We start from the raw sequence: 11404 nt of genomic DNA on the forward strand, positions 1-11404 counted from the left end.
CACAACAGCATGAAAGACCCCATATGCCATTACTTCCTTTTGAAAAATCGAGTACAGGTATGGCATAGATTTTAGGAACCCACAGATAATTTTTAGGAACCGGGAGATGGAAAAATATGCTTGGACACCCAGTACAGGTCGTTATCCTTCAGCCTTTTATACGAGGGTCCCTGACCCTCAACAGGCCAGACAGTTTGAAAGACTCCATATGCCATGACTTCCTTTTGCACAATCGAGTACAGGTATGGCATTGATTGTAGGAACCCGGAGATAATTTTTAGGAACCGGGAGATGGAAAAAGATGCTTGGACACCCAGTGCAGGTCGTTCTCCTTCAGCCTTTTTATAGGAGGGTCCCCGACCCTCAACAGGCCAGGCAGTTTGAAAGACCCCATATGCCATGACTTCCTTTTGCACAATCGAGTACAGGTATGGCATCAATTTTAGGAACCCAGAGATAATTTTTAGGAACCAGGAGATGGAAAAAGATGCTTGGACACCCAGTACAGGTCGTTCTCCTTCAGCCTTTTTATACGAGGGTCCCCTACCCTCAACAGGCACGACAGCATGAATTACCCCATATGCCATTACTTCCTTTTGCACAATCGAGTACAGGTATGGGATCATTTTTAGGAACCCGGAGATAATTTTTAGGAACCGGGAGATGGAAAAAGATGCTTGGACACCCAGTACAGGTCGTTCTCCTTCAGCCTTTTTATATGAGGGTCCCACAATAAACAGGCCAGACAGTTTGAAAGACCCCATATGCCATGACTTCCTTTTGCACAATTGAGTACAGGTATGTCATCGATTTTAGGAACCCAGAGATAATTTTTAGGAACCTGGAGATGGAAAAAGATGCTTGGACACCCAGTACAGGTCGTTCTCCTTCAGCCTTTTTATACGAGGGTCCCCGACCCTCAACAGGCACAACAGCATGAAAGACCCCATATGCCATTACTTCCTTTTGCACAATCAAGTACAGGTATGGTATCATTTTTAGGAACCCAGAGATAATTTTTAGGAACCGGGAGATGGAAAAAGATGCTTGGACACCCAGTACAGGTCGTTCTCCTTTAGCCTTTTTATACGAGGGTCCCCGACCCTCAACAGGCATGACAGCATGAAAGACCCCATATGCCATGACTTCCTTTTGCACAATCGAGTACAGGTATGGCATCAATTTTAGGAACCCGGGGATAATTTTTAGGAACCGGGAGATGGAAAAAGATGCTTGGTCGGTCCGGCCATGAGATAGATAGATAGATACATAGATTAGATAGATCAATAGATGCAATAGATACATTTGATGATAGATACGATAGATAGATTTGATAGATAAATAGATAGATTTGATTGATAGATAATTTCCCAGACAGAGAATTACAAGACGTGCGGTCTGTGACCCATGGTAAGGTTCCCAGAGGCAGTTGTGGCGCCCGAGGCTCTGATTAAAACAGAGCACTCTGGAACGTATCTGCCCTCGGCCGAAATCGGAACATTCTTTAGCTTTCTGTCTGTCAGCCAAATGTCCGTCTGCCAAATGTCCGTCTGCCAAATGTCCTTCTGCATTCAGCCCAACACATAGGTCGGTTACTTTCCACTGACTAGAAGTTGTATTTGGGAAGTTTTCATTTTACTATACTTACCAAAAGTTTAAAGCAACACGCCATTTCATTATCGTATATGCAAAACCAGTATGTACACTTAGAAAGTCAGTGGTTGAATCACAACGTGCAGTTCTTACGAACTTTGTGTGTTATTTTGCTCATATTGTGACAGGGGTGTCTCAATTAACTCCCAGTTGAACTGCAAGACCAAGATGGCGGAAGTCATTCATTCCAACTGCAGGGCCAAATTCAATTCATTATTACAGGGTACCAGCTCAGGCAGCGAGACTCCAGAGGATATTTGTTCTGTCTTTGTAATAAGGGAGAAAAAAGAAATCAAGGAGCTCAAACTTTGGTCGGACATAGAATTCTTAAAATTATATATCGATGAGGGTAAAATACCCAGAGGCCTGAGGATGAAGAAATATCCAGCCTATGCATCACAGCGTTTAGATTTCATGACAGAATGGAATAATACTTTGAGTCAGTGCTCACTCACTTTAATGAAACAGTTACTTAAAGATAAGGAACAAGAATACACCAAAACCAGTCAAGAACTAACTGACATCAAATCTACTTGTGAATCCTTTATTAATGATCTAAAGTATAAAGATTACTCATCTCAATTAGAGACAACTCTGAAGAAACTCGACGATGAATTAACAGAGAACAAACTAAAGAAATACCACAGAGATTGCAAAGATTATGATCTTAATACTGTCTACAACTGGACCACAAGCAGACAAAGCAGAAGGAATAACAGCAATCAAAAGAGAAAAGCTGCTGATAAAAAAGTTACGTTCTCTAGTTTTGAAACAGATATTAGTGATGAGAGTCCACGAGCTTCCACTCCCATCGAAAACAAAGACCAGATCCGCACCAGTGAACCAACAGTCAAACCCAAGAAAGGATCCTCTCACAGATCCCTAGAAGGGATTATATCGACCAATTACATCAGTGGTTCGACCAATGTCTCTGCAAAAAACGATTCACCTATCGAGGTCGGCATGGCGACCCCGGCGAGGTACCCAAGCAGGAGACCCGTAAGAGGAAGAGGTCGGGGATCAAGGAAATAATAAATGAAAGTAAGAATCACCATCAACGGGATGATCATCACGAAGATCTTAATGTGGTAAACCTTTCAAGTATACAACTAAATATGGAAGAATTGACTGTTCTCTCTAAGGGCCTAGGATTCGCCCCAAGCAAAGATTTCAACCTCTTTGGGACACTAGTGGACTTAAACAGATTTACTAGAAAGCTCACGTTAAAGAGGCACTTTGCCTTAGCAGACAGGAATTCTGCACAAGAATTAGTCAATGACTTACCTATGAGAAATAACACTGATGGAGAAGCAACAAATAACATAAATCAAAGTCTTGTGATTAATAGTATAGACATTGACTGCTTCAACTTTGACGATCAATGTGAAATTGTCAATTTATTATCACTTGAAAGTGAGAGTGCACGATCCAATACACAAAATCTAAGTATCCCTACCATTACTACCAATGCGAATAAGTATTTCTATCCCATACAAATGAGGGGGGACTTTATAGAGGTCTTTCAAAGTTTAGTTGAGAGGGACCTTTACGCATTAGCCAGAGAAACCAACACCAGTACTAGATTTAAATATGGGAAAAGTAATAATCTATCTAAGAAGGAGAGAAATATCCTAAAGAAATTACAAGAAAACAATGATCTCATTATTCAAAATTCTGATAAGGGTGGCTGTATAGTAGTACAGGACAGGGCTCAGTATACTAACGAGGCTCTCAGACAGCTTGGTGATGACACCACCTATCACAAATTGACATTTAACCCGACTAGGAAATTTGTCATGGAACTTAATGATTTTTTAGACAACTATGTACAGGAAGGTGTCATCACCAAGTTAAAGGCTGACTCTCTCAAGAATCAATTTCCCAACACACCAGTGTTCAAGCACCTACCCAAAATACATAAGAACAGAGAACGCCCTCCTGGACGCCCTATCATTTCTGGTGTAGGATCCCTAGGGGAAAAACTTGGGTCCTTTATTGACCCAGTCTTACAACCTATTGTACAAATAACTCCAGCATATCTCCGTGACACTAAGCATCTGTTAAGACTGCTAAACTCCGTGCATGTCGAGGAAGCTGACATTCTACTCACCATAGATGTCAACTCATTATATTCATGTATACCACACAACAAGGGCATCGAAGCTTTGCAGTCCATGCTTGAGATGTACACTACATATGAAGATAGGTTTATCAGATTTGTATGTGACGGTGCAAAATTCCTTTTGAACCATAACAATTTTACGTTTGAAGGTACCCATTATGTACAAAATCAGGGCACCGCCATGGGTGCAAAGTTTGCACCATCATATTCAAATCTCTATCTAACACACTTTGAATTTCAAAAAATATTCCATGACAATAACCCTTTTAAGTCACAGATAGGGTTTTACAGAAGATACATCGACGACTTGGTTATATTATGGAAGGGTGACATCAATTCAATACCCACATTTGTAAAATATTTAAATGATAATAATCTTAATTTGGGATTCACATACACAGCATCAAAAGAAGACATACCGTTCTTAGACATCACATTAAAGTTAGATATTGTTTCACACTCAATCATTACCTCCACATTCAGAAAAGTGACATCAGGAAACACAATCCTACGAGCAGATTCACATCATCCAGCTCACCTCAAAATGGCTATCCCAAAAGGAGAATACATGCGCCTTAGACGGAATTGTAGCAATACTCATACTTATATAGAACAAGCACATTCTCTCACTCAGCGACTTCACATTAGAGGTTATGACATTTGCACCTTAGAAAGAGTTAGCAAAGAGGTTGAACTCATGCACAGAGATGAGCTTCTTCAGGACACCCTAAAAACAAGATCACACAACAATAACAGTAGCAACCAGAAAAGTCAGAATCCACCTATAACCTTCTCTACTTGTTACAGCAGACAGTTTAACCGTATCAATAACATCATAAAGAAATATCTTCCTGTACTAGATAGAGATGCCCTGTTACAAGATTCATTACAAAGTCAGGGCATAAGGTTAGTTAGTAGAAGAGCAAGAACTATTGGAAACCATCTGAATAGAGATTTTTCAACTAAAAATAATCATTCTTGGTTACAACCAGAAAAGGGCTTCTTCAGATGTAAAAAGACTCCCTGCAAGAGTTGTGAATTTGCGCTCCCTGGCAAAGAATTTAAATCTAAGATCACGGGCAAATGTTTTGATATCAGATTTAGACTTAATTGTAATTCTAAATTTGTGGTTTATTTAATTAATTGCAAGATCTGTTGTAAACAATATGTAGGCAGGACAACTAGATTACTCAAGGACAGGGTCAGGGAGCATTTGCTCTCCATTAAACACGACCCTCCTTCCACCCCAGTAGCCAAGCACTTTGCTGAACACTTTATTTCTCTGGGTATCCCAGTTAATGACCACAATCTCAGTACCATGTTCAGCTTTCAAGGCATAGACCACGCCCCTTATGATATTAGAGGTGGGGATAGAACGGCTAAGCTGAATAAAAAAGAAGCCTTTTGGATATTCAATTTAATGACCGGTACTCCAAATGGCATTAATAAGATAACAGATCTTAGATACTTTATAGACTAGATTATCCACATCAAGACACAAATATACATGAAATAGTTTACAATAAGTTATACACATATATACGAAAAATCAAGAAGTATACCTGTTAAAGTATTGTCCCCTGAGAGCTCTTTAGTTACAACATCTGTGCATTTAGTTGTATTAATTTTAGGTCTTGGCTTTATTTGTTTATTAAATCTCACATTAATTTTTGTTTATACAGTTTATACACTATTTCACTGTCTATATAGACGTGGATTAATATTAGATTTGATCCCTCTTAGGACATACTATTAATATTAATTTTATGGCTTACACAGTTCATTCACTATTTCTGTGTCTATATGAACACAGATTAATGGCAGATATGATCCATTTTAGGACATTCTACCTTAAGAAAATCTTTCGTTTAGAGAGGTCACACATTAAATTTTCTTTCTAACTACACATATTCTTTTCAACCTCACATACTCATCTTTTTATTTTTTATTTTTTATTTTTTAGTCTTAGTCTCCAATCACACTTGCACACATCACTTTAAAAACTTATTGCTTTTCACAAAGAGTTCAGCTAGCTCACACACACACTGTAACTAACAAAGCAAGCCAAGCAAAAGAACTGATTGTTCTATAAGTCCTTAAATTCTCTCCTGAATGTGTAACAATTAATATTCTTTACAAAGACCGTTCAAATCTTAAATACTTGATTTTAACATCTTAAATCTACATAAGAGACTTGTGAAAATGTCTCAGTTCGAATCCTCTGTGAGTCCGCTGTACATTGTATGAATAATATTGTTATTCTTTTTAGAATTTGTAGCTTGAAGATAATTATGTTTTTTTTAACACCTGCTCATACGAATAGATTTTAGTACAATTTCTGTTATATTTGGCTGCCTTCTTTGGAAAACGTTATCATAATATGTTACTGGTTTACGACACTCACATTGTGTCTTCTGTGATATCTACCAATATAGATACAAGATATATATACATATGGCACTATGGACACAATGTTATTCTCGCCGATCAGTTCAAAGGGGTTCTTTTGGACCCAGCGGTAGCAAATTTCCATAGACGGCAGCAGTTGTACTTTCAACCATAATGAGCAGGTGCTAATTTTGTCACGTAAGCAAGTAAGCCCTTTTAAGCTGTTTGTATTTTGACTTTGTAAGTCCCTGACGAAGTGCCTCCGGGCAGGAAACGCGTCGGACGTTTGTGCTCAATGTACCCCTGAGTCTGTTCACCCTGTAAATGTTGAAATCTACCTGAATAAAGAAGTCTTTTTTTACCTGCACTAAGGCCTGCGGCTGTGATCAATCTCAATACAGGTAACCCTATTTGTCTAGATAGATAGATAGATAGATAGATAGATAGATAGATAGATAGATAGATACATAGATTATAGATCAATAGATGCAATAGATACATTTGATGATAGATACAATAGATAGATAGATAGATTTGATAGATAAATAGATAGATTTGATAGAAAGATAATTTCCCAGACAGAGAATTACAAGACGGGCGGTCTGGGACCCATGGTAAGGTTCCCAGAGGCAGTTGCGGTGCTCGAGGCTCTGATTAGAACAGAGCACTCTGTGTATCTGCCCTCGGCCGAAATCGGAACATTCTTTAGCTTTCTGCCTGTCGGCCAAATGTCCGTCTGCCAAATGTCAGTCTGCCAAATGTCCTTCTGCATTTTGTCAGAGCACCGCGTGCAGTCTACTGTGCCACCAGATAGGAGTGGTGTGTTAACTAGTACTATTCTTATCAGTTTAATCCCTGTTACGTCCCCTATCAGGGGACATGTATATGGCATGGATTTTAGGAACTGGGAGATGGAAAAAGATGCTTGGACACCCAGTACAGGTCGTTCTCCTTCAGCCTTTTTATACGAGGGTCCCCGACCCTCAACAGGCACAACAGCATGAAAGACCCCATATGCCATTACTTCCTTTTGCACAATCGAGTACATGTATGGCATCGATTTTAGGAACCCGCAGATAATTTTTAGGAACCGGGAGATGGAAAAAGATGTTTGGACACCCAGTACAGGTCGTTCTCCTTCAGCCTTTTCATACGAGGGTCCCCGACCCTCAACAGGCACAACAGCATGAAAGACCCCATATGCCATTACTTCCTTTTGAAAAATCGAGTACAGGTATGGCATAGATTTTAGGAACCCGCAGATAATTTTTAGGAACCGGAAGATGGAAAAATATGCTTGGACACCCAGTACAGGTCGTTATCCTTCAGCCTTTTATACGAGGGTCCCTGACCCTCAATAGGCCAGACAGTTTGAAAGACTCCATATGCCATGACTTCCTTTTGCACAATTGAGTACAGGTATGGCATTGATTGTAGGAATCCGGAGATAATTTTTAGGAACCGGGAGATGGAAAAAGATGCTTGGACACCCAGTGCAGGTCGTTCTCCTTCAGCCTTTTTATAGGAGGGTCCCCGACCCTCAACAGGCCAGGCAGTTTGAAAGACCCCATATGCCATGACTTCCTTTTGCACAATTGAGTACAGGTATGTCATCGATTTTAGGAACCCAGAGATAATTTTTAGGAACCTGGAGATGGAAAAAGATGCTTGGACACCCAGTACAGGTCGTTCTCCTTCAGCCTTTTTATACGAGCGTCCCCGACCCTCAACAGGCACAACAGCATGAAAGACCCCATATGCCATTACTTCCTTTTGCACAATCAAGTACAGGTATGGTATCATTTTTAGGAACCCAGAGATAATTTTTAGGAACCGGGAGATGGAAAAAGATGCTTGGACACCCAGTACAGGTCGTTCTCCTTTAGCCTTTTTATACGAGGGTCCCCGACCCTCAACAGGCATGACAGCATGAAAGACCCCATATCCCATGACTTCCTTTTGCACAATCGAGTACAGGTATGGCATCGATTTTAGGAACCCGGGGATAATTTTTAGGAACCGGGAGATGGAAAAAGATGCTTGGTCCGTCCGGCCATGAGATAGATAGATACATAGATTAGATAGATCAATAGATGCAATAGATACATTTGATGATAGATACGATAGATAGATTTGATAGATAAATAGATAGATTTGATTGATAGATAATTTCCCAGACAGAGAATTACAAGACGTGCGGTCTGTGACCCATGGTAAGGTTCCCAGAGGCAGTTGTGGCGCCCGAGGCTCTGATTAAAACAGAGCACTCTGGAACGTATCTGCCCTCGGCCGAAATCGGAACATTCTTTAGCTTTCTGTCTGTCAGCCAAATGTCCGTCTGCCAAATGTCCGTCTGCCAAATGTCCTTCTGCATTTTGTCAGAGCATGGCGTGCAATCTACTGTGCCAACAGATAAGAATAGTACTACTTGACAGACCATTCATATCAGTTTAATACCTGTTACATCCCCTATCAGGGTACGTGTATATGGCATGGATTTTAGGAACCAGGAGATGGAAAAAGATGCTTGGTCGGTCTGGCCATGAGATAGATTTGATATATAGATACATAGATTAGATAGATCAATAGATGCAATAGATACATTTGATAGATACGATAGATAGATAGATTTGATAGATAAATAGATAGATTTGATAGATAGATAATTTCCCAGACAGAGAATTTTACAAGACGTGCGTCTGGGACCCATGGCAAGGTTACTTCCTTTTGCACAATCAAGTACAGGTTGGGGATTGCCTTTTGTGCAAAGAAATTTTAGCCGTGTACCTTCCACTGCGGTGTATATGGCATGGATTTTAGGAACCGGGAGATGGAAAAAGATGCTTGGTCGGTCCTCCTACTTCAAATTTGGGGCACTGCGCGTGCAATCTACTGTGCCACCAGATATTAGTGGTGTGTTAAGTAGTACTATTCTTAGCAGTTTTTTTTTTTTTTTTTTTGTTTAAATCATTTTTATTGAGGTTTATAAAGATGTGACATACAAATAAAGTAATATATAACATCACATATTAAACTGAATTGTAGCAAAATATACAGTGGTTTCCACTTCCAAGGGAGTGGTATTCCTTGGTATGTCATAGTGAAAGTCTCAAAACAAAGCAGACCTCTTACATTTTTCACTTTTTTGTATTACAACATTTCTTCAATATTTAAATAACAGTAAAGCATAAAACAAATATGTCTATCTAAATATATATCATAAAGATAATTGAATGGATGGAAAAATGGATGGAAAAAGGAATAGAAATGGAAATTGTTTAGTAAGTAAATAGATGAGTTTAAATATGATTGTGTTTGCGGTATTTGTCAAGGTAAACCGCTTGAAAACACTTCCAGCATAACTGCGAATGCCAGAGTGTATTGATAGGGGGGGGTGCTATATAAGAATATAGAGATTATTATTATTATTATTATGAGGACGGCAGAGGTCTTAAGCTAGCCACTATGATCACAACTGACTTATGCTATTATGGCGAGATGGCCAGACCCACCAGGTCCGAAAAGAATGATCTATAGCACAAGCAAATATCTCGAGGTAGGATAGAGGGAACTGTTTGTAAGGAGAGATAAATTTATATAAAACATATACAATAGCTTAATGTAATCGCCAAACATAAACATTATGTCCTCAAGGGTAACCTATAAGTGACATATAATATTATGATGAGAATGCTAACCATGTACAGTTTAAACAAAGCACCCAACAGTTTCGGCCGTAGTCGACCTCTAATACGTCAGAGACCACATAAAAAAAAACTTAGGCTGGACAACTTGAAACACATAATTGACATATATAGTTATGATGGGACTGCTAACCAGAAGTAATTAAAACAAAGCACCCAACAGCATCAGCTATAGTTAACCTCTTATACATCAGATTACACATTGCAAAAACCTAATTTTACTGTATCGGTTGATATGGGGACTTTTGGTTCCCTCTATGAGGGAATTAGTATATAAATACTTTAGGGGTGTAAAACGTGTGTGGAATACATTACTTTAAGTTAACCAGTAAATTAGAAGTTATAATAGAGAGATGTAATCAGTGTTAGATAGATGCTGCACTACTACACACAAGTAATAGGATTCAATCTGAGGGGCACGGGCCCTATGCCCCAGCGCAAAGTGTATGTAGATAAGTGTTATTAATTAGCCACCGTACTGATAAGTCTATCTGGCAGAACTAGTTATTTGTCATGAAGTTTACAGGATATAGATGAGCCCCGTGAGAGGCTGCATATTGTTAATAGACATAGTGGTGACACTACCCTAGCCTTATTTCATTCAGCAAATTAGTCACGTGTTCTCACACATTAATAAGTGTTAAAATAGCAAAAGCCCAGGTAAAGAAAACAGTGCCCCTATGAATATATCCATATTAATAATATTGAGCTAAACAGCGAATATATACAATGTGTAACATTATTCACTTTATAGCTAGCTATGTTTGTTTTAGATATAAGCCAAATGGCATAATGAACAAAACTAGAAGAATACTAGATATCGAAATATAAAATTGTCTCATGTAACTCTAAAGAGTTCTTAGTGAACATGAATTATTGCAGAGTAATCTGTGTAGCACTTATCACCAACTGAGTAGATATGCAAGTTTCAAAGGTGTCACTAGAGACCAACAAAAAGGGCTTATAAAAATAACAGCAAAAAGTCTCATAGTTTGTGCCAAGATAAATGCTCTATTAGCAACATAAGTCTCCTGTCATAGCGTTCGATGGAAGGGAGTCTTAAGTATTCAGAGATCACATCTCTCTCCGATTGTGAAAAACTCTATTACGTTACCCAATGCCAACTTTTCGGTGTGCCTGATAAGCGTGACCCCCGGGGTCCCACTGCAGTCCCTTTGAATGCCCATACCGGTATTGAAACATGATACCCAGGGAGTAGGTGTAAAAATATGGAACGCTTCACGAATTTGCGTGTCATCCTTGCGCAGGGGCCATGCTAATCTTCTCTGTATCGTTCCAATTTTAGTATATGTGCTGCCGAAGCGAGCACTATTCTTAGCAGTTTAATCCCTGTTATGTGCCTTTTTTTTGGTTTGGGTTTTGAAGCCACAGTGCAGCACCAGAGGCCAGAAAAATTAGGCATGTACACATGCCTGAAAAATCAGGTATTGTTGCAGCCGCTGCTGTAGCAGCGGCCAGAAAAATTGATGTTTGTTTGACAGTTAGAAAGTGCCCTAAAACATTGTGGCTTGAACCC

At 39.3% G+C, this 11404-nt stretch overlaps 1 non-coding gene across 1 annotated transcript; it reads right to left on the reverse strand.

The window, feature by feature from the left end:
* Positions 1-11090: 11090 nt before the first annotated feature.
* On the reverse strand, positions 11091-11197 carry LOC128655144 (U6 spliceosomal RNA). Its single transcript, XR_008401691.1, has one exon. It is a non-coding gene; the product is annotated as a U6 spliceosomal RNA (small nuclear RNA).
* Positions 11198-11404: the final 207 nt, after the last annotated feature.

The sequence above is a fragment of the Bombina bombina genome, chromosome 3 (assembly GCF_027579735.1).
Source record: "Bombina bombina isolate aBomBom1 chromosome 3, aBomBom1.pri, whole genome shotgun sequence".
NCBI classification, from domain to species: domain Eukaryota; kingdom Metazoa; phylum Chordata; class Amphibia; order Anura; family Bombinatoridae; genus Bombina; species Bombina bombina.